General features: G+C 38.7%; 2 long non-coding RNA genes across 2 annotated transcripts in view; one reads left to right on the top strand and one right to left on the bottom strand.

The window, feature by feature from the left end:
- Positions 1 to 25014, bottom strand: part of LOC114150035 (uncharacterized) — a 71553-nt gene that overhangs the window by 4870 nt on the left and 41669 nt on the right. Inside the window, exons 3-4 of the long non-coding RNA XR_003596652.1 lie at positions 10903 to 11058; positions 1081 to 1172 (exon numbers count right to left, since the gene is read on the bottom strand). This is a non-coding gene — a long non-coding RNA (uncharacterized LOC114150035). The remainder of the gene's footprint in view (positions 1 to 1080; positions 1173 to 10902; positions 11059 to 25014) is intronic.
- On the top strand, positions 19231 to 20678 carry LOC114150034 (uncharacterized). The gene is made up of 3 exons (XR_003596651.1): positions 19231 to 19319; positions 20214 to 20352; positions 20529 to 20678. It is a non-coding gene; the product is annotated as an uncharacterized LOC114150034 (long non-coding RNA).

The raw sequence follows: 25014 nt of genomic DNA, 5'->3' as shown, positions 1-25014 counted from the left end.
AAGTTACTCACTGATAAAGATTTTTTTTTGTTTATGAAACAGTGGAAATGCAGCCTTGTTTTCTTACTTGTTTTTGAGGTTCATTTTTAATTCCAAATTGGCTCAATTTCCAGTGATTGGAAAAGCATCACCAACATATCCTTCAAAAGATGATATACAAAGATGGTGGCAATGTGGAAATACTTTTCTATAGCAACAATAGAGAAACTGTTAGAGGATGCAAACTAAATGAGAGTGAATGGAGATTCACCCTCCAACACAATAACAACCCTGAACATGCAGCCATAGCTACAGTCAAATGGTTCACAGTAGATCATAAAATCATATTCAGTAAATAAAAATATGGTTTCCAGTTGAGCCAGTTTCACCAGATCAAACGTACCTTTGAAGAAAATAACCTTTAAGCAGATATAAAACAAATTTTATTTGTAAAAAAAAAAAAAAAATCTTAATTTTCCTTTCATTTCAAAATACAGCTTTTGTTGGTCACATAAAATGACAATGAAATAGATTAAAGTTCGTGGCTATACCGTGATTTTTTTTAAGTGCTACGTACTTTTGCATGGCACTCTATCTCTTCAAATGCGGAACCATTTAGAATAACTGAACATTTAACATTAATTTTCTTAATAATTATTTTGCCTTTCTAATACATTTTCTGGTATGTTACTTGAATTTAGATATTACTGGAACATGTTAATAGTCTTCGTCACATATACCGATAGCTGTCAGTCAACCAGAAGTATTGGTTGTTTTAGTGAATGGTAGATCACTCATAGAAAGCCCATAGTTTTCTATGGGTGATATGGCGTTGAGGACAACATGCAACCCCACACTGCAGATTCAAAAGAAAGATTTGAACAATCAAAAAGCAACTCTGCTTTTCTCCATGCAGATGAATTATAAATTAATCAGAGGTTTAATATTTTATTTAGGCGCCCTCAGTGGCGAACGGGGCACCCATCTGTCTCTCTTCTCTCTAGTCAGCCGTGGCATGTTTGACTGAAGTGAAAGAGAAAGAGAACCTCTGACTGCCTGCAACGGAGCTCTTTGCTGCTGCTCAGTGTCACTGCCACTCACCCGCTGTCCTGATGTGTTCGTTTCCCTCCACCTCCATTAATGTCACTGTATTCCAACACGCTTGCAAATGGAAACCCATACAGGTCCTCAAACTGGGGAGAAGGGGAACATTTCATTTATGTTTTAGGTGTACATGGATGCTTAAAAGACAGAACAAGAGTGGTATTTTTTGGCATATAAGGTTTGCATTAACAGATCTGTCTTTGAAATTCTGCTTTAAAAATTCTTGTTTTGTACTTTGGTGACCTGGTCTACAACTGAACTCTGCCAGTTGTAATCCAACTAGGCTGGCTATGGCCCCACAGTTGGTGAATGGAGATGTTTAAAGCACACTGAGTGACAAGGTGCATAAGAGGTCAGCATTCTAGAGGGGCGACCAATTGGATCATGACCCATGAGGGACAGATATGGGCAAGGGATTTAGCCTCAAAGGTCGCACCGGGGTCAAGGAGTGTCTTGCATTCCAGACCCCTAATCCTTTCCCTGCTGTCTGGAACGCTGGCCTTCACTGTTCAACACATCCATCCCCACATGAACAAAAACACACACCTCTCGAATATGCTGTGCCTAAAACAAACTTGCACCTCCTGCGTCCACATCGTCACCCTATTTGCCTTGAGCAGAGAAAGCGTGGGCTTTAGGTGCCCCCTCACTCAATTTTCTGACCTTCCACTTAACCACCCACCTCCTACAGGGCCATAGAGTTTCTCCTCTGCTGAGACATCAGAGTGGCAGGGATGTAGGTAATTTGTCAGGGGAACCCAATCCCCACTGTTCACGCATGTGTGTGGGGGTGTGCGCGCGCGGTGTGCGTGGCCAAGCATGTGCGTGCACTGGGGGCTTTCTCTGGGAATTTCTCAGACTGTGTCGCCAGTGGAGGCAATCCCAGACTGTTCAGTGTCAGCGGCTATGTAAGCAGTGACCATAATGGCAGCCATGAATTGGAAGCTAGGGCATCCTGGCTACAGTGATTCGAGCCATCCATCAGCCTTATGTGAAACGCATGTCATCCAACACCGTGCAGCATTTTAGGCCGCCTCTGTTGAACACATATATCTTACATGCAGGACAGATGATTTTGGAAGTCGAACCTGTTGACATTTACTCCCCAGTATCCTATCACACACTTAAAACCCACAAACACAGTGGCAAAACTACCCCTGCTGTGGCTTGGACTAAAACAGCTTGTGTGCAGCAACATACACTAACCATCAGCCTCTAAATGTTTGTGTTGGAGCAGCCCTCCTGCCGGGCTTTAGTTGAACCCCCACCCCCAAACCCCCTACTCACTTCCTATCCCACTACGCTATACCAAACAGAGCCAAATAAAACACAGGCTAACATAATGTAGCAGCATGTCAGCGGTGGGCCCTGGAGCAAGTCTGAAACATGACCCACTCTGTACCAGCCATTAGGACAAGAGTTAAAGCAGCTACGGTTTCGTTCTTGCCGCACAGCCCTTATGTTGCCCAGTGCAGGGCCTGTATGTGTCTGCTAGCAGCAGATTGAGTGATGTATCCTGTGTGGCTATAGTGTGTACAGAGGACCAGAGGGAAGTCCCAGTAGGGGACTACTTCTCCCTTGGCCCACAGGCCACTGCACTTCATCAGTTTCTCCAGTGGGAAAGGCCTGCCACTGGATCTCAAGACATGACTAAGCTTACACAGAAGACATGATCAGGTAATCCAAGCAAAGACACAAGCTAAATTATAAAAGGTGTCATTTCTGATTTAAAATTAGTAACAGTAAGTGAATGCACTAAGTGCAAGTAAATATCTTTTGAAAATAGTTATTAGCTTGTGTTGTGACTACTCTCCAAGTGTCAATTATGGAGGATTTGGCAACAATGAAATCCGTAGATCACACAGTTTGTTGGAATTAAATTGTTTATATGCTACACCCAAAACACAGGAAGATATTTGCCTGTCTGTGACACGAGCAAAGTGTGTCTGGAGAAAAATAAATTTTGAAGAAATTTGCAAAATGTGGTCACTTGTAATCACTTGTGTTGCTAAAGCAGGAGGAATTCTGTTTGAGGGAGCACCTCACTAATTTCTGCCTTGGAGACAGAGTTAAAAGAATCACAAGCACATGGGCACATGTCAAAGCATATGGTCTGGCACAGTTCCTAGGCTCAGATACAGGCCACAAGCACAGATTCAGTGAAGGTGAGAAATACCTTGCCTTCTCTTGCGTTGATGATAGTGACTCCAAAACTTGAGAGGCATGTAGGGAATTTCTCATGCCTCAGCAGGAAGCAGGGATCCCTTCTCACTCTTTGCACAGATAGATTCAGAAGACATACCACTCAAAACCTTGCTAATCTTGAAGCATGCAGTGTGGCTACTGGTATCAAGTGAAACAAGGTCGTCTGACAAATTTTCTACTTAGAAAAAAAATAACACATGTACCAGATTCCTTTAGCTTTCATGATGCAGACATGTTTTGTGCAAGGCCTGCAGTCAGGGTTAGTATAAGCTTTACATCTCGTAAACATATTAGTCCTTATTAATATTTTACTTTATTTTTTCATATTACAGCCACAAACCTGATAGACCAACACAAAGTTGTCCTTAATTGTAAAGTAAACAGAACATGATTTTCAACATTCCTTAAAGATACAAATCCCAATTTTATTAGCAAAATACTCCACTCTTAGTCAGACGGAACAGAGGACATTTGTGAATAAATTTTACGACCTGTGAACTGTGAATTTCTACAGCCCCTCTAAAGCTACACTTTACCTGTTGATGACTTCTTTAATGCTTTCTTACTCAGTCTGTCAGCTTAAGTGGACAATTGTGTCATATAATTTTCATTTTCAGATGCTGAACTTTGTTCAAAGCTATTTAGACATAAATAAAACTTATAATATTGTTTCACCACAAGCTTCAGGAGATAAAAGAGGGTTCAGGTGGCTTGTTGAAGCACTAGGGCATATTTTAGAGAAACTCTTTTGATAGAGACTCAAGGCGAGGGAAGTTTTGAGTGCAATTGAAAGAGTCTCCAAACTTAAAGCAGTGATGAACAGTAGCATCATGTCATTAAAGATCGACTCAGACAGAAATGAGGAAACAGAACTTGATAAAAGCCTTGAGAATGAGATGGACTTACTTCACCAAGAAGATCATCTAACTGTGTGAAAAATTTAACAATCTGGCAGAAAGTGGAGTCTGGACCCGGGCATTTATGAAGAGTGTGTATATGGCTGAATAGAAACAGCTGGCCTTGCTCACCAAGACCCAATTCTGAAATTAGGAGAGAGGGAGAAAAAGAGGACAGACAGCCACAGACTGGACTGTGGCAGCGCTCGCGACATGTGGAGCCTTTTTCAAGCTTTAGGGGTTGAATCATTGCTTCGTGAAGTGAAGAGGAAGCTTTGGAAGGAAAATAAGGAAGAATAATCGAGAGAAATGGAACACGAGCCAGAGCAGGCGAGGAGAGTTGGTTTACAGTGCAATCAGCATTAAGGAAATTGGTTTGCACTAGCTCTTTGAGTAGAGAGAGGTGATTGATGCTAAGTTAGGCTAGCAGGAAGGAAGTGGAGAAATTAGCAGCAGGCCAGGGCACTGAGAGCTGTCAACTACTTCCTAGTCAATCTAGGGGTGTGAGGTACCCGGAATCCAGTGCCAGACCTCACGTACCACTTGTGTTGGCTTTTCATAGTTAGCATTGTGCTGATATGATGCATGTACATAACGCAGAACTTTTCCACAAACTATTTTCAAGCAGTTTATTTGGCCCCTTTCCAGAGCACAGCTCACTCGCCTCACAAACCGTCAACGGCACTTCACAACAGCACAGCAGAATCTCCGGGGCACTGTGTCAAAACTTGGCTCAACGCTTGCCAACAGTGTAGCCATGTCAAGCCCCTGACAATAGTGGTAGTAGCATGCAGGCACTGTAATTAAGCACGGCAACAGAGGACAGATGCAGAAGGGGAGAAGACACAAAGATGCCCTTGATACCAGAGTGTCGCGTTGACAGCATTTCCTCTGACAGCTTCATCTCGTAGGCCACTGCAGAAGCCCTTACGTCTCCTGACATGTGCTTTACTCATCCCTGCCACAATCCTGTGTTTCCTCAACTTGACAAGAAAGATGGGTTGAAAGGAAAGAGAGAATGAGTTGGATGCAAAGATATTATGACGGTCAGTGTGGGCTTATAATAAGGGGAAGAAAAAGAATAAGTGGACAGATTTTACTGGCACAAGGAGATATGATGGTTTATTCTGAGCTTTAGCACAATGACAATTAAATTTGGAATGTAATAAACAGAATGCAACAGTAAAGTCAACAGTATATTTTCTTCAAATAGTTCAGTTCTGGCAAAAGATTAATTCTAAACATCACCCTGAAATGTTACTACCAAAAGAAACATAATACACAGCCAACAGACATTTTAGTGGCTGTGGCACCTTGCAGTGCTAAATATCACATAGTTCATACATTCTACTCACTCTAAAATAGAACCTTTCAAAGATAAATAAGTCCTCAACTTCCCTGAGCATCTAATGTCAAACAGAAACTGAAAAAATATTTTCATTCAGTCTACCACTGAATACAAATGACTATCACATTAGACTGAATACTCAGCAGTTTTAACTTAAAATAGAGAGAGAACAAGCTTTAAGCAACTGGCTGGAAAATCTACACATTGATTGAGTTGTTTTGTTTAGTGTTTTTACCAAATAGACCAGTAACATTCCTGGAAAATACACGTTGTCATGGCCTAATGATGTTATGTGTGAAGAATTTACAAATAGCTGCATATATATTTGCATCGTCCTCCAGGAAAATGACATTTATTTCAGCCTTTAAGTGCTTTTCAAATGGAGGAAAATAGAAAGATTATCATTGAGGAAGAGCTGCATGGCTTACTGCTGAGAAGGTAACCAGATAACTGAATGTGGATGAACAGAATATAGTGTGCTTGGAGATGTTTAGTCATTTATTGCTCAGGAAGAGAATATAGGCAAAAGACTGCTATTTACAGGAATTACTCTAAATACATCTGGATCTCTTAAGCAGACCAAAAATGTTTTGGTGCAGGTGATCAGGTGGTGGGCCTGCTGTCTGAGGCCCAAAAGACAGTGCTTGAATCCGATTTTTCACTCTTCAACCAGGTTTTTACACACAGAAAATGACTCAACAATCCCTCTAGACCACCAGAGTCACAAAAGTGACAGTATGTACTGGAAATCAAGCCAACATAAACACCAGCAGATCCCGCAGCAAATTCGAGCACGATTCCTGTTTCACTCTTTTTTTTTTTTTCTTCCATTTTGTCTCACCCTATGTAAGTAAGCTACTTTTTTTTGCAAGTAAAATAACTTAGTTTATATTTTCCCTCAAAGCAAATGTGTTTTATTTTGCCACTGTGGCTCACTTTTTCTCATTTATAACATTCCCATCAAATTACTGTGCAGCTCAGAACAAAACAGACCTCAGCTCTATCATGGTAAACAGTCAGAGACACAGTTGCAGGGAAAGGTGAGCAGCTTGCGAGGCACCAATGACATTAGCGTGTTTTAATTGCTGCGTACATTATCCAACCCAATTTTCGATTGGAAAGGTTACCAGGACAGATCCGGTGTGTTTTGGGCTGTAGCCGTCTGTTCTGTATCAGAGGCACTTCTCAGAGCTATGAACTAGTGCCATTATCTAGTGTAGCAGTTGCCTATTATGGAATCTATGGACACAGACTGGTGGAGGGACATTGCTGGCCAAGAAGTACAACTGATTTTCTTGACAAGTTCTCCAGCTGTTTGAGTGTCAAGAGTTGATCCTCTCCTCCCAAGTCCTGTTTGATCCATTACATCTGAAGGGAAATTCTAATACGGCAATAGGCTCTCCACAAGAAGAATGCAATTTGGTTTTATTATATACTCATTTAATTAAATGGTAAAAGTTATAGTTTTATATGAAGTATGTACCTTTTTAAATATGCCACAGGGATGTTTACTTAAAAGTTAAAGAAATAGTTAAGTTTTAACTCATTTTCACCAAATGACAAAGTATTACAAGGTGTTCAGAGGAGTGAGGCTGAATTACCAGTGAGAACAGTTTTCCGTTGAGTTCAGATTTCTGTTCACAAGGACCTTAAAGCTGATCAAAGAAAAGCTGTCATTAAACTTCCATCACTTTTTAATTACTGACCCTGGGGAGTTGGCAAGTTATCAATAACATTTTCATTAAGATGTCTGCTGAAAAAAAAGAATCATGTCACATACTACTTGTCAAACAACTGAACTGCAATAACAATCAGACTGCTTCTTTTGCTGGATATGCTTATTGATCTTTTTTTTTGTATCTGCTCCTCATGAGCCATTACTAATAATGGACTTTGTATTGTTATCGTCTTCACAAAACTTAGCTTAGTAAGTTTTCCTTTGAGTATAAAATCCATAATTTACTATGCACAGTAGAAACTATTTATGCAGGTAGAAATCTGAGAAAGTAAAAGGATGAATATGCTTTGCGACAGATTTTGGATGACCATGGCGACTTTTTTCAGGCCAGTAGACTCCATATTTTTGTTTGTCAAATGACAGAGGTCCAGAAGAAAAAGGGCTTTTATGACCTGGTCTAAATGTAAATGGATGCCAGAATAGGTTAAATTCCAAAGATCTTGTCTCTTGCTTAAGCATTCCAGATTCTCACATGCAGAATGTGTTTCTAGAGATTGCATGGCAAAAAGCCAAAAGCCATTTTTTGTAATTTGGGATCCTTAAAAGAGAGGTTCAGTGAGACCAGCTTAGTGAAAGAAAGATGGCCATTACAAAGAAGCCCATTTTTTACAAAGCACTCTGGTTCTTTCAGGCAGGATTGAGTTAATGTCCCTCTCCTCCCTCCAATCCTCTCATCCCTTCGCTGCCCCTCCTTTTTTACCATGACTCGCTGGCTTGATTTATCTGATGGAAGGAATTCTCCTCAGAGCTCTGGCTTTGGTGGTATCCTTATACTGTAACCTTTTCCCCCCACCAGATGTTCCTCTCTCAAAACATGGTAACGATCACCCCTCAAATCCCCCGGACAAACATATCAAGTGGTCTATACGTGTTTACGGGGATAGCCGCTGACACGAGCAACATCCACAGTTACAGAAGCACTGGGGGTTGGAGAGAAGGAAAGAGAGGAAGAGACATATTGGAATGGCCGATACTTTAAGTTCAGCAGTTTCCTGAGATCTAAGCACCTGGAATGATTTATCGTATCCTACGTTTTTACCCAGAATTTTCCTTTTACATGCTTTCATGATTCAGTGTTGTGCATTCCAGTGACAGAAAATGGCTGGGGGAGATGCTATAAAACCTGCTTTTAGCAGAAATAGTAGCTTATAATCCCAATTCTTATACAGACAGTCCTAAGATATTGCATGTTGTTAAGTGCAAGAAAATATACAGTCTCCAATATACAAGAGTAGTAAGGATAGTTAAGGGGATTTTTCAAAGGGAGGTTGTGTGAAGTTATCACAAGTATTTCCTTTACATGTACTAGGAAGATTTCATATCACAGTAAGTTTCTAGAAAAGTGAAGAAATTCTCAGACTTTCTTCTGAGTCTGATAATTTCAGACTCTAAATTCTTTTAAGAATTTAGCAGAATCTTCCAAATTCTAGAAAGCTAACATCTACTCAGATGTGCCATCCTTTTGTTGCAGATTTGAACAATTTAAAACCACTCTAGATTAAAATGATAATACAGAGGGGTGTTGCGTGGCACAGTAGTTAGAGTGGGTGTCTCAAATATGGAGGCCATAGACCTCAATATAGTCATCCCAAGTTCAACTCCCATCCTTGGTTCACTTGCTGCGTGTCTTTATAATTTAAAATAAAGGCCTCTAGTGCCAAAGAATTTCTTTAAAAAATAATAATATAAATGTATTATAATACAGTGTTAACTGAACCAAACTTATCACGTTTTATTTTTTCCTGCTGCCACACACCTGACTAAAATGAATGAATGATTAACAGAACTTGTTGGCATGAAAAGGAGGTAATGCAGACTTAGTGTCAGATTTTTGCTTGTATCATCTTGTAATGCTAATTTGAAATAACATTTTTTGTCAAACTGAAATCAATCTCTTGTAGCAAGAGTTATTTTGAGATCTATTTGTCTCCCTGTTGTGTTAACAGAGTCAGCTAATAAAGACTTCTCATTTTAGCCAAAAGCACAGTGTTACAAAACCATTAAAAGAAACCTCCCACACTTTTGAAACATTCATCTTAAATGATCTTATGTAGAGACAAGTTACAAACATTATGTAAGTGACTAACTGGTAGCTACTAACAAAGCTAAAGTTGATGGTTCAGAGCTTGATATTTCACAATTTTTTAGTGAATCTGAACTTTGAAACAGATAAGATTATCTTCAGTTAAAAATAAAAAAATACTTTGACTGACCAAACCTACACAGATTAATTTTTTATAGTCTACTGTATCTTTTATTCCTGCAAAGCAAATGTACTGGACTAGTCAAACCTAGACTTGAATCTTTTATACTAATTAGAATCCAACATGGACAATACTTGAGACAGGAAACGAAACCAAAATTTACAGCCATGTCTGTAAAAGTGCAACCTTTTATTATTTGCTAATATAATGCACCATGTGTATGATAAATTACTGGCTGGCAAGCTGTTATTCTTGGTTTTCTTCACTTTTCAACAAATGTAAATTACAATTATTGCAATAAGTTGTCCTTTTAAGGTTTAGTCCTGTAATTTAGGTATTCAAACATTGATTTATTAGTGTAGTCTTTAAAGACTTCAGAATAGGGGGGTGTATTGTTTATACTGAGTTCTGCACACTTTACACAATATTTATGCATTAGAGACTCCACATAAACAGTTATTACACACAGTTTTAAATGCCTATAATTTCATAATAATACTTATCGTCTTCACAGATAATAGAGGATGAGCAGGAGAGATAGAACAAAACATAATATTGATGATGATGGTCCTACAAAGGATAAGGAGGGCGTACGCTACATCAGGGCTCTGACAGTTTTAACCGCCTCAGCCAATGTTTGTCACATTCAGCATGCATGAATTCTTGATTCGATGTGCCTTAATTGATTCAGCTCTGCCTGTCCCTGTCTGTCTGTCTGCCCTTTCTCACTCACTGCAGTTTTCTGACAATCTACTATTACAGTTCCCTGTTCATCTGCTGATGCAAGGAAGGCGGGGAGGACGCAGGCCAAAGTAGACACATTGTAGGAAGAAGAGCGGCCATAGATGTTGCCCTCTTGTGACCTCCTCTGTGATATAGTAAGCCTCCAAATGGCAGACATTATGGAGGATCAAGTGCTTCAAAGTGTGCCAAACAAAGATGAAACCCTACAGGACTCATACATGATGAACAGTGTTTGTTTGTTTTTTTAGCAGGAAAAATCCATGACACCCACACCCTGGAGAGCAGGCCTACCACATGTTGCATCGAGTAGCCGAGAGGTAAAGTAAGAGATATTAAGGGGCGAGGCTTCTCTGAAAGTAGTTAATCATTACAAAGTACTGGTTTATGGTTTACACTTGATACACTTGCATCAGTATTTGTTTCATTTTTATCAGTATTGACAAAGGTTTACTAACCGTCAATTTTCATCTCATCTGTTTACAGATTTTGATTATGGACTTATAGAAGTTCAATTTTTTATTTGGGGTTAACATGCCACTTTTAGCTCACTGTGTCCTGTTACCATGGTGTTTTGATCAAGAGTGGCAATTGCATCTTTCCTACAGTGTATATCGGGGTGTGTGGGCGTGTGTATGTGTGTGTGTTTTTGTTTTTCACAGAAGAGTTGTTGCTTTACACATTTACCTTGGTTGTTCTCTAATGAGCCCTGCCAATCACAGCCAAAATTGATTTCCTTTTCCTTTTATTGTCATGGCAGAAGTATGCACCGTTTTGAGTGGTTCCGACTACAAGTGATGGCCTTCTCCTCATCTCATCCTTGGACTCGGTGAACAGTGGGACCTGAAAGGGATGGACAAAAAACATGCTTCATAAACACCTCAATCTGTTTGTGCATGTCAGAAGGGCTGATGGTGGTCACAAACCATTTCAAGAAGGAACACAAATGTGTGTAGGAAAAATGTCTTCTTTTCGTTTAGTGTGTCATTTGTGATATGAAAACAATACAAGTTAATAAGATGATGTATGTAGTGATGAGGAAACATGGTGTTTGTTTGCATAGTGAGCTAATCTCTTCTCATTCTGTGTGAACACAGGTGAACACATGCTGCCATTTTGGTCAGAGATTGTGGCATATTCAAGATATGGGCAGATAATGCTCTGGTTCTATTCATAAGGAAAGCTTCTTTATGAGTTCCCCATCTGTGGGACAAGGTTTACTACACAATATGCCACTTATAATGCTGCACTGTGAGACATTGCAGGAAGAAAATATTGTGGTAATTTTATACTTTATGTTATTTTGCTGATTGTTGTTCAGCATTTTCAGTCATCATTTGGTAGGCCACTGCAAATGGATTCAAGCAGACCTTTAAAGACTGGTGAAGTTTAGATTTTTACAAAGACAGTCATATTTTGAGCTGAATGTCTAAATATATTTAAAGTATTGTTTGGGACTATGTATAGAATATATAAAACGTTAGACATTTTTGTTTACATACATGGAAAGAAAAGAGCTTCTCCGTTTGCTTTCTTAATAATTATAGATACATTTAGTCTCAATTTATTTCTCACATTTCTTGAAAAATGTCAGGCAAATAAGAAGAAAGAGGTTGCTTTTTTTACAACAAGCACAGCAAAATGTACAGAACATGTCAAGTTAAAATTTAAATGCATGCTTGACTGCTTTTAAATTGGGTGCCGCTGATATCCAGCCATGATGTTAAGACTTCCTTGACGGGTGGTAAAAGCCTGAGAAAAACTTCTTCCAGGCAAAGATATAATCACAGTGTTGTGTTCCTAACCCGCTCCACTCCAACCCCCGCACATTATGCTGCTGTGCTGATGTCACATTGATTATGCTGATCATAAACTGCCTTTGTTTGTCCCTCGCTTTCCTCCATCAGTCATCTGTCCGTGGGGATGAGCAGAAGTCACACTAAAAGCTCCCTTTTTCATGTTTTCTGCATTTTGAGGTTGTGCGGGAAAGATCATTCGTCCCACTGGAGGCAAAGGCGGCTCCCCTTTTTCTATTGCACTCCAATATATTAATTGCTTTTTAATGTTTCCCTTCTCTCCTGAAAGTTGCTGCTTACTAACAAATCAACAACAATAAGGTTCTTTTTGCTGCAATTGGCCCCAGCCTGGACTAAAAGGGTATCCAGTCACTGAATAATCCATGTAGGGTGCATTGGAATGAAGGCTTCAAGCTGGTAAAAGAGGAGCTGAAACAGGAGGCCATTTGGCTTTCTTTTCTCTTCGTCCCAAGTGTCTTCAGCTTCCAGCTGTGTGCATGTCACAGAATGGGATTATGGTGTGAGCAAGAATGGAAAGATGTAATACTGATCCAACTAATCCAGCAAAACCCAATGAGGCATTGTGACATTCCACATCCCTCTTGAGCAACAACTTTGGGAAAAATTAGTTTTTAGCATTCATTATTGATCTGGGAAATGTTTGGTATAGCTTTTTAGAGAAAGTGGAACAATCTGTTATGCCTGAAAATGAGGAAAACAGATTGTAACATATGTGAGCAAACATTATATTTTAAAGAAGAAATGAAAGAAACTTCACTCATTTTTCATAAGCATAGAAGTTGCTTTCATTTCCCGCGAATATTGAGTGCTTATATACAGAATTATGTATTTTATTTTCTTTAACAAATAGATTGGCCCCTTCATATATGGAGTCAGTTCCGCATTTTATCATATTAAAATAACCAACTTCAATGTTTTTGGGGACGCTTAGAGATTTGGGATATTAGTCCTACAGAAAGCAGAGCAGTGAGAAAATCTGTTATACATGGTTTTTCTTCCAGTTGACTTTTTTCCTAGTCGACATGTGTTGAGAAAGAGTATGAATTTCCATCAAAAAACATCCTTCTAAAACCATCCCAATGGAAAACAGTGGTAGTGGCAGTATAAGGATCTAGGGATGCTTCTCTTCAGCAGGGAACAGAAACGTGGAGCTAATGCAGGGCAATACCTGAAGAAAGCCCGAGGCTGAAAAGACATGTTGTGTTGGTCTATCACATAAAATCCTGGTAAAACACATTGAAGTTTGTGATGTCTCAAAACGGTATAAAGTTCTTGAGGTGTAAATATATTTGTGTAATATAAATAGTCACTCTGACATATTTAGGTAAAAAGGTTAAGATTATAACACCTAACTGTACGTAATGACCATCTTTTCGCAAGGCTAACACACTCACTATATAAGAAACAGGAGCTCTTAGTATTGAAGCTCACTAATCTGGCACTGTAACACGATTCCTAAATCAGACTACTGTATTATTATTATTTGTAGTATGAATTGATGACACTTATTTTATATTATTTCATAACATCAGCAGGTTGCTCCTTGCTGAGAAGTTTTGTCCCAACAGAAAACATACACACAAGTTTACAATGTTGCATGTTATTTCTTTAAATTTCAGCTGAATTTTCATTTTGAGTATTTCTTTAGAAAAATAACCAAAAATTTCCTAACTTGTACTTTACCTAAATCACTGCTGATTGTATTCTTATCTTTTACTCTAATAAGAATATGGTGATTCCAGTGGAAGCACGTTCTGATTGTCTGTAATACGTTTTGGTCTGAGAAACAAAAGCTAAATTTTGTTAGTTGTTTGCATTCAAACTTAAGCTTCAACATTGCATTGAGTGAGAAACACAGGGCGCAGAGGCAAGTGTTTGGAGCTTGAGTTACAGGGCCAGCATCTGCCATCCGGCCATCAGGCCCTCATATCCATCACTGGCCGATGGTGTGGTGCAACCCAGCGTTTGTAAAAACACCCAGAGGAAATGGAGTCTCTGGGCCAGACAAGAATAAAATTAGCTTGATGACTAAGTTCCTCCTTGGGTCCCAGTGGGAAAAGAACTCTGCCATTTGTTTTCATTACTTCCCTTGGCTGCATAAGGGAGGACAACGTGTGTGACTGTGTTTGTGTGTACGTTTGGTTGGAGTAAACTAGTGCGAGTATATGTATTTGCCTGCTCACAACCCTGCAAAGAAACAGGAAAACATATAATCACCCTAAAAACTGAGCTTTTTGTCATTTCCAGCCTTGTGTGGGTTTAATCAAATATATTTACTCATAAAAACACCACTTTGATTCAAACGCTCAGCCTGTGTATAATATTAGTGCTTGGTTCATAGAGGTGACATTACTGTTTGGAACTGTTCCACCACCCCTCATGGCATACTATATTGGCTTTGGCCACTTTATTGCATTTGCCTCAGAATATCTAATAAACACACAAAGGTTATAAAAATTGATCTGCACACAAATGTGTTTCCATTCATTACCAACGCAGTGACCTAAGCCAAGTTTTTCTGAGCTAGATGTGGCTTACCCTGGACAGCTTCTGTTATGCTAAAACATAAACATATGATATACATGTAGCATTAAGCTATGTTCAACTGTGTGCATAAAGGTTTAACCTATCAGCATCCTAATAATTTCAATAATGTATCAAAACTTTTGCCTGCTGATAAATTATTTCCCCCACAATTAAATCTTCAATAAAAATGTAAGGATTCAAAGACATAAATATTTACTTTGGCAACATTCAAAAATAATTACGCTTGAATTAAGGAATTAAGAATAAACATAGGATTTAAATAAATAATTTTTAGACAAGATTTTGGGTGTCATCTGCATAGAATGAGAACTTGTCATGGGTAAATCTGAAAGACTGACTAAGAATATTGTCAAAGTATGCTTATTTGGAAAAATCTATTTCTTTGGATTAAAACTTCAGGTCTGCATTGTGCTACATTGAGATAATGTTGGAAATACTGAAGATTATGTTTGAAAGAAATAGCTGCCATTAACTCTTCCTTTCATTTAATCTCTTTAAACACAGAATAAATCATTTGGACATAATAAGAATTCAAAGGGATCACTCAAAAGGCATGAAATAATTAGTGAGACTGAAGCTAATTATTGATCTAAGCAGTATCATCAGAGCAGAGGAGAAAAATAAGGCAAAAACAAAGCAAATGCAATAATTTTAATTTAAAAAGTGAATAACAAGTTATCACTCCCAACTACTTTTTGAACTTAGAGTGGCAAAATGACCTTTGAACTTTACTTCCTTAGAAATGCAATGCGGCACTTTCGGTGATGTTTTTTTAGTTTTTTTTACACACATTGTGAAACTCTCTTACACTGAGCTCTCTCACACACACACACCACAGATTAGTTCCAGCTTTTACCCAGGGTGCCTGTTAGGCCTGAAGTGAGGACATCTTGTTGTTCTTTAAAGCATGTAGCATTAACACCCTTGCCCCCTGTGTAAACCCCGCGTACTGACCTACACAAGAGGCACTCAGCTCTTTGCAACGCAGCAGTGTGCAACTCATAGGCCTGAGTGCAAATATAACAGCAGGCACCAACACTTTACAGCCTCTGCTCCACTGAGGAAAGAATCAGTAAAAGGGGATATTGAAGGTGAAGTAAAAAAAAAAAATCTGTAAAAAAATTTAAGTCAGTATGACTGCGTTCTGGGACATGAGAAGAGAAAAAAGTCATTGGGGCTTGTCTTAAATGTGTGAACAATGATATCAGAATGAAATCAGAAATCAGACATTTCTGATTTCTAACGTTGTCTTGGACTCTCATGGACAGAGTGACATTTACTACACATAGGGCAGCTAACACCTTAGTCAGATAGTGAATAAGCAAAATGATGAAATAATTCATTTTAGTGCAAATGCTATCTGATTTATTTAATCATTTACATATTTAAACAGACCCTCTAAAGATGTGTTTGCTTTGACTGTGGCTTTATCAACCATTTTCTTTTATCAGATTAATACGGACAAAAAATATTTTGGAAATTCAAAATTTTCAAAAGTTCTGAACTTGTCTGCCATATTCCTTCACAATTAAATAGATATAATACAAATCTATAATAAAATCTTATAATGAAGTCAAACTATTTGAACACTGTTTCTTAACATTTATATATATCCATCCATCCATCCATCCATCCATTTTCTGTTCACCCTTCGTCCCTAATGGGGTCGGGAGGGTTGCTGGTGCCCATCTCCAGCTACGTTCCAGGCGGGAGGCGGGGTACACCCTGGACAGGTCGCCAGTCTGTCGCAGGGCAACACAAAGACATACAGGACAAACAACCATTCACACACAACCCTAGGGAGAATTTAGATATACCAATTAACCTAACAGTCATGTTTTTGGACTGTGGGAGGAAGCCGGAGTACCCGGAGAGAATCCACGCATGCACAGGGAGAACATGCAAACTCCATGCAGAAAGACCCCGGCCGGGAATCGAACCCAGGACCTTCTTGCTGCAAGGCAACAGTGCTACCAACTGCGCCACTGTGCAGCCCCCATTTATATATATATATATATATATAGTGCTACATTTGCAACATGCTTTGAATTTTATGACACAAATGGAAGCAGAAGCTCACGTCGCAACACTGCAATCTATACATGTCAGCTGGCCATAGAATAATGCAATTATAAAAGCATTTATGGTCAGATAGAGGGAGCACAGATATCGAAAGAATTGCACAACTTCCTAGAGCCATTGTTGCTGAAAGGGGGAAGTGATTTTCTCTAATGTATCTCTGTGTTGTGTCCTTGTCCTCCTGCAGCTGGCCTGGACAGACACAGTTCGGGGATCCTGCAAAATTAGGGTCAAATCAAATGCGTGTATGTCTGTTTGTGTATGTGTGTCTGTTGGACTTCAGCAGAAAAAGCGAGAAAGTGTTTGCCATCGACATGGAAGTGAAATAAAGTATAAAAAACCTCTGTTTCCCCAGTTAAACATACCCATGGGAGGAGGGAAAGAGGGACTGAGAGGCAAGACAGAAAGGTTATGAACCAACAGTTCTCCTGCAAGGAACAAGATTTACAGCTACCAAGTCCTGAGAGCTCTACCATGCTTACTTCTATAGCCAGTTAAAACAAATTGGAGCCATGTTTCAGTCACCCACATCCTTACATCTCTCATCCATTTGGGTTGGGCTTTTGGCTGCAGAGCTGTTTCTTTCTTAATTTCTCTAAAACAAATACTTTCCTCTTGTGAGGTCATTTTTGTCTGGAAAGTCCCCACCTCCACCACAAACTTCACCACCCCATATATTCTACTCCCCCTGTGTGCTTCTCTGCAACTTATTTCATTTTTGCAAAGGACCTGCAGGAGTGTTAAATGGAAATATAGGCTGTCTATCAACATCAAGCTTTAGACCTGAATACTGGTCAAAAACAAGCAAAACTGAACAGCTACAGCAAACGCAAAACTCTGCATCACAAGGCTGTCTGGCACTAGTGAAAGAATAAGAGCACATAAATTGCACACACAGCCTCTCTCTCGTCTATGTCTGATTGCAACGTTGCAGTAGAAATCTTGTGTAACCCGATATGCTGTTTGATTTGGGTTGAAATGAGAGTGACCAGCATCAGGCGGAGGAAACAGAACAGGGGCAGACGATCTTCTGGGGCAGGTATGGGGTCATTAGAGTGTCTTTTTCATGTTGCAGATTAGAAGCAGATGTCGGTGAGATTGCACCACCAGTGTCATCACTCAACCCACAGCTCCATCTTCATCCATACACATAATAAAAGCACCAACAAACATAAGACAGCGTTATGACATGTTTATTGCTATTTTAAACTATCCATGTAGCTACTCTGTAAGAAAAGAGTAAAGCTGACTGATGTGGAATTACAGCTAAATTATTTTATGTGTGGAAGAGTGGTTTCTTGCACATGTATTGAAGAAGAAAAAAGGTGAATGTGATTGTTAAGTCACTGGAGAACTGCAGATCTGGTGGGGTTTTCCTGATTTTATCTACCCATCCTGAGGGTTGAAAGAAAAAACTGTGTTGACCAATAACTGGTTCGTGGGGAGCCAAGGCTTATTCCCAAACATGGTGCCTAAAGTGTTGGCCCAAGTGGTTTTATCCAATGGCTACTGCAGATCAAAAGAAATTAACGGTGGTTTCAATATAAAGGTGTCAGAATACACAATGCATCTTACCATGTTACATAATATGAACTGTGAACCAATGACAGAGCCACAAGGCAGCAAAATTTGGAAATGAGACCATTGAAGGACAAGGTCTGATGTGATCAAATTTTCTTACATATCACATGGATATATGATAACGTGTGCTTTATTGACCTCTGAAAAACATTGCACTATGGTGACCTAATGTGTCTTCCTGGATACATCGGGTTCTACAATGTGAAAGTTAATTGCACATATACCGGATGCCTACAAATTCTTACAAAAGATCTACTATAGACCTTTTCATTGAAACTATGTCTGGGACAACAACCTTGAGCAAGTTCTCAATTGTCTGTCCACAGTTGAGAATCTGTGGGCAAACAAGTCTGACCAACAGATGCTCCACATTTTTAGCTTACAGAATATGGTGCTAATGCTTGATGCCAGGTACCACAATACACCTTGCAACTCCTAGTGGATTCCAATCTTTTACAAGTCAGACTCAGCAAAAGTGGTAACAATACATGATTTAACTGGTGGTCATAATGTTATGTCTCATAAAATTATTTCACCAAAGTGTCGGGAGTCAGAACAGTTTCCCTGTTCTGCCTCTTATCTAGGATGTGGATAGGGAATAGTTTTCGAGATGAGGCAAGAAGATCCATCATCTGGTTGAGCTAACCATGAAGAGACTCTAAGTAATTCAAGAAGACTACCATCTACTTGATATTGCATTTGACTGACCTAGGAACACTTGTGGCACTGCCAGCTGTCTGGTCAGTTGCTCAATCTTGCCTTTTTTGTATGTTAATAGAAGCTCTCGGTTTCAAAGCTTTCACATGAGACATTATAGTCAGGTAAAGCAGTGCCTGCTTTTCCATCCCTACCATGAAATTGCCATGAACACTGAAGTATGTCTTCCCATAACAACAAATGTAGCAGAGCCTGATTAATACTGATGACAACTGATGTTTTTTTTTTTAAGTTTTACTTCCAAATGCCTTAACAGTAACGTTCCAGAACTGTTTGTTTTGATTCTACTGAATCTCAGAGCTGCATTCAACTTCGTTGATAATTTCCTGATTGATAGACTGAAAATGCGAGTGAGGTTGTCAGGTACTGTGCTAAACCTGGTTCAGATCTTTTGTGGAATACCAAGGGAGTTTTGGGTTGCTGAAGGCAAAATTCTCTGGCCACTTTTAATTAATATGCTCCTGCTAGCTCAGACCACTGAGCATTACAACATTTCTGGCAATATCTATGTTCATGATGTATAATTTTATAACATTCTATCACCACTTTACAGTGGTCCATGACTCAGTTACAACAATCACACAAAGTCTATTCTAATACATATCTACTACAATCTTATTAACAAAACCAAAATTTGAGATTTTACATGAAATACTACTCAAAAATACAATGCAAGCTTTTATTTTGATTCTGTAGTGGTATCTTTGGTCCACATTGGCAATGAATGGTTGTCATCCCAGATTTCAGAGTCACTGTTCAGGTATGGACACCCCTCAGGTTAAAGTTTTTGCAGGACCAGAACTAAACAAGGGGAAGCAATACTTTTCTCATATGCTCTTCAGCACTGAAACCAACTTTCTGAAAACCTGAGACTGGCAGAAACTATTGCCTCTGTTAAGTCAGGGCTGATATTGGTACTTTTTACCTCAGCTGTCCCGATTTGTCCTACTGGCTAATGCAGTTTTTAAAATATAATTTATCTTCCTAAAACTATCTTTTTAGGAAGAAGAAAAAAATACACAGTCTAAGAAAATTCCTATTACTAATCTCAAATGTTGAATCAGGGCTGAAGATTTGTAGACCATTTAGTTGTAATAAAACTAAGAAACTTTAATTAATCCAATTTTAGTGGTGCTTGAAAGTCTGAAAACATGACTGAATAAAACAAAAGTAGCACAAACTTGACTTTTGTTACTCTCCAATATGATAATAGGTACACTGTTGCTTAATCCCTCTCTTATGGCCCTAAATCTTTAGAGAGACCCACCCCCAGCAATGACCTCAGCGCCAGGCACCTCCGAGGGCCCTTGAAGTGGTCCCTGTTCTGGAAGATAAATGAAGTGTCTAAGGACCTGCTGTCTGCAGAAAGCTTATTGGAGTACTTCTGAACGCTGATGTAAAGCATCTAATCCTGAGTTTACTCGATCCTTCCCATGTACGAATGTCTGAGTATGTGAGCATTTAATGTATGAACAAATAAGAGGGATAACGTACATGTTTGTTAACCAAGCCTACAAGTGGGAAATGGATGCGCAAAGCCCGCTTTCCTAAGATGTTTGATCTCATTGGCAGAGCTTTGCTGCGTGGTGTATGTGCTGAAGACAGAAGCCCAGAGGGTCCAAACTTTGTGTGAGGAGAAGAGGCTGAACTACACAGTGCTTATTATTCCTGACAGAAGCCACACTGGGGCTGTGAATACAGTCACAGCTACCGAGAATAATACCATATCCTGACACTGCTTCATTATTTTGACCATTGTAGCCAGCTAGTGGGGCCTGACAGTTTTATTCTACTGGAAGTCATGAGTCTTGACCCTGTAGGTCAGAGGTAACTTGGGATCAACTATGGTTGTAGGCACTTGTAAAGAATTTGTAGTCTTATGAATAGGGAAACATCTTTGTTTCAAGAAGATTTTTCCATGTGTTTTATATGACATTTCTGCTTGCTGGAAAAGTGAAGGAAAACTAAATCCTTTTGCGGAAAAAAATACAAAAATAGAAAAAGATCCATTAGTCTGGTTCCATAAGTGTGCACTGCCAGCCAGTCATTAATTATCAACCAATTACCAACTATTATCAACCAATATGTTAATAATTTTGATTAAAGTACATGAGCTTGCCACATTGTCACCTTGCAAATCTCCATCTATCAGATTATGAGGACATTTATTGTCAACTCTGACAATCTGCTATTGAACAAACACCTAAACATACTGGGTCAAAACCTTTAAGTATTTCAAACTGTTCATAATTTTTTCATCTTGACAAAAACCCTAGCTCTATAATATAACCCCAAAGTATAATTCTGTCACCTCCAAGTTTCAGTGTGGGTATGATGCTCTTTTTATGCCAAATTGTACATTTTGTCCCAAAATTCACACCAGATCACACTTCCATAACAGCTATTTAAATATTTTAGCCAGCCATGGATGTTTCCCTTAACCCTTTCATGCATAGTGGTCACTACAGTGGACAGCTATATAAAAGCCATTGTCCTGTAATTCTTGTAGATTTTTATGTTATAAATGCACACAGGCCACTGAAGTGAACACTAATGCATCATAAAATACACTATCAACTACTGGCCATCAGCTGCAAATGCAAGAAATAACTTTTTATTAAATCCAATATGGCCGACAGACAAAAAAGCCTGCCAACCGACCCTGTCCCTCCTTCTACTGTAGATGAATCTTGCAGGTAAAAAAGATATATATTGTGTCATCAGATAACCCCTAAAGAACAATACTACTGATGTATTTTTCAAATAGCAATTTTGTATTTGGAGAAAATTACAATTGATTACCTAAAATAAAATTACTTTTTGTTTTTTTTGCAAATTGTTTTTCCTACCCTTTTTTTATGACTTAAGAAAATCAAAAAAGAAAATTGGAAAAAAAATCCTGACACAAAGGATAATAATTCATGAATGAAAGGGTAAAAGAAAAAAACTTCAGTCTTATAACTTTGTCCTTTAATCCAGAAAAACATAGATAATAGAAGATTGCACAAATAGAATCTAACAATAATTTCCAGGACCTCAAAGACAATTCATGAAAAGATGCTATGTTAGATGTTTTGAATTTTTATATATTTTTCCTCTAATAAATATTCTTTTGTTGTTGTTTTTTTAATTAAAATGAAGGGGTAAATAAAAAGTATTTATGTCAAAGAAACTTTTCATTGAAACAGAATTTGTTATTTTTAATAACCTCTGTATGAGAACAATTAGTATCATTTTTAATCTGTAGTAGCACTGGAGAATATTTGACCTTGGAAAATGTTTTCTGGTTGCATTCATGAAGTAGAACGTTGTGAGATGTGAGAATTTAAGCTGCTTTGTGCGTGTGTGTGGGTCGGTGTGTGTGTTTGTTGTTGGTGTGTGTGTGCTCTGAGATCAGAGAGTCGAGACAGTTAAAGTTCCAGTCAGAGTCCAAAGGTGGGAGAAGATTTAGAGGCGCTGCTGTGGAAGCAGACAGCCTGGTGGAGATTAAAGAACTTAAGATAGACGGTCATTCAGAGAAGTTCAAAGAATGGAATAATAAAGCCCCTGCCGCTGCTGCACTTAGTCTGCACATAACATTTTAGCAATTATCAAGCTTATGCTTTTATTGTTTGTTCAATTTCTTTTTCAGTTGGATTATAAGATTTAGAGTTTGGAAAAACAAATCAGTCATGTAGTATTTGTAATATTTTCTCTGCTTCTTAAAGTTGTAACTATGACTATGCACAATGTTGCTTTACCTTTTTAGGTTTGTCTTAATGTAAAAAAAAAAAAAAAAAAGAAAACATGCAGGAAAAATACACTAATTAATTTCAAATGCTGCCTGTTAGAATTTATATTTAGTTTCAAAGGATAGTTCTGTCCCCTCTTATCTCGTTCACAACACAGCGACTGCATGCAAGCCCCAAGAGCTTTCTGAGAACAACCCTAGAGACCTGGAGAGCACACTCCTGAGTGACTCGCTCCAAGCTCTTGACCCAGCAGTACAGCATGTAGATAGCTTTAATTAGGGAAACTGGAGCCCACAAACAATATAATTTTTTTTAAATAACTTTTGATAAAACCTCTTCCAAGTGGTTTGTTTGGATGATCAGATAATTTAATGGAAGTACAGTTGATAAGAAAAAAGTTCACATTGAGTTCAATAGCTCTTTCACCTTTCATTAGGTTCAGCACAGAATTAACACAAAACATCATTGAGCATCAGTTCACCTGTGTAAATTACAATCTCAGTGTTTTGTCAGAGTTTTAGAGCCTTAGGAGATTATATATACCCCTTCAACTTTTTTTACGTCAAGCTATAAACAGAAATGCCAATGTATATTTGAGGGGGATTTGTGCAGAAGAGCAGGTGAACATGTTTTCTTCCATGATTGCCCTGTATTTAGCTCCATCAGTATTTACATCAACTCTGGAAACCTTCTCTATCCCTGCAAAAGAAAAGCATCTCCAGAGAAGATGCTACCATCACCATGTTGCACATCAACCTTATTGGCTTTTTCAGGGTGACGTGCAATTTAATTTCATTCAGATTTTCTTCCATATTTTAATTATATTCCCCACATGGCCTGTAGCCAATTGTAAAAGGAATGTCTGGTTTTTATTTCAATAGTGGCTTCCTTTTTAGTATTCCTGCAAAAGCGCCAAATTTGTGAAGTGTACTCTGATTAACAATTGTCCCACGAAAAGGTTCGCTCTGCTGAGCTGTGGATCTAGAGCCACCAGAGTTAAAATGGTCCTTGGTGTTCATTGTGCTTTTTGTTAATTAATTGTCCTTAACATCTGGAACCTTTGCAGAACAGCTGGATTTACACTCATATTAAATTACAGTAGATATGGTTGGACTCTTAATTCTGTGACTTCAACAATAGGTTTGTGCCACAGGATTTTATCTTGGGTTATCAGAGATAATTGGGCTGAAAATAAATGGGCATCCCACCTTTTACGTTTTGATTTGTAAAAAAAATTAGAAACAGTGCATTGAATTCCTTTAAAAAATGTCTTTAACTGTGTGTTAGTCTGTCATTTGAAATGAAATCATCACAACACATTTTAAGATTGACACGTCACAAAATGTAAAAACTTGTTGGCATCACAAAGCCCCCCCAAAAAAAATTGTGCATCTTGGAAGGATTTCAAATTCAACATATTACACTTCTTGTATTTAAAAAGTAAAGTAAGCAGAGGAGAACACAGCTTCTCTGGTATATTTATTTCATAATATGTATTTATCACTTTAAAATCAATGTCAGTTTTGTTTGCATTCCTTTATAAAGAAAAAATCAGCAAGATGTAATGTTGTGGAACTACTTAATATCCAGAATAAGTGGGTCTCAGTGAAAACAATTCTTCATATTCAAACTGAGGCCACTCTAGTTACTTGACAAGAATGATGATTTGGGGGCAAACCAATCATGTGCTAAAACAGCCTGCCCTAACAGCAATTACTGATGCAGCAAAATGTAGCTAAAAGCCATTTATTCATGTTTATTCCTCCTGATAGCCTTGACCTGTTCCTGCATTCTGGATTTATGTGTAAAAGCTGCTCCCTCCGACCTACAATTAACCTTATTGAAATCAGGACAATGCTGAGTCTTTTGCGTTTCTAGATGTCTCACAAGTGTGCAATGGTGTGTGTGCACGTATGGACGCATGTATTTATTCCCACATCCTCTCCCTCCCTTCTTTTTTAGTTTCTCCATGTTACTTTTCAGCAATTGAAATCAAGGTAATGACTAGGCAAGGAAAAAAAATGTCCTTTCAATAGATAATTAGGGAGATTGGTTTACCAGGACCACTCAAAGCCTATTCAAATGCAGGGCTGAGGCCAGGCCTTGTCTGCTGAGTCCAAAAGGCTCCCTAGAGAGGCATTTGCCTTGGCTTCATTTCTCAGAGCAGGTGCCTGGCAGGTAGTCAATGGAGACGGCCAGTTGAGACATACATGAAGCCCATCCCCCTGTACAAGGGGTCAACATCACAGTTCAGGGATCATGAGCAGAGGTCACATGGTCAATGTTTAGCACAGAGGACTGACTGGATGACTGGAAGTGAATCCCGG

Source organism: Xiphophorus couchianus, chromosome 8 (genome assembly GCF_001444195.1).
Source record: "Xiphophorus couchianus chromosome 8, X_couchianus-1.0, whole genome shotgun sequence".
NCBI lineage: Eukaryota > Metazoa > Chordata > Actinopteri > Cyprinodontiformes > Poeciliidae > Xiphophorus > Xiphophorus couchianus.
Note: the sequence above shows the minus strand (reverse complement) of the source record. Positions and strands in the feature narration are given on the sequence as shown.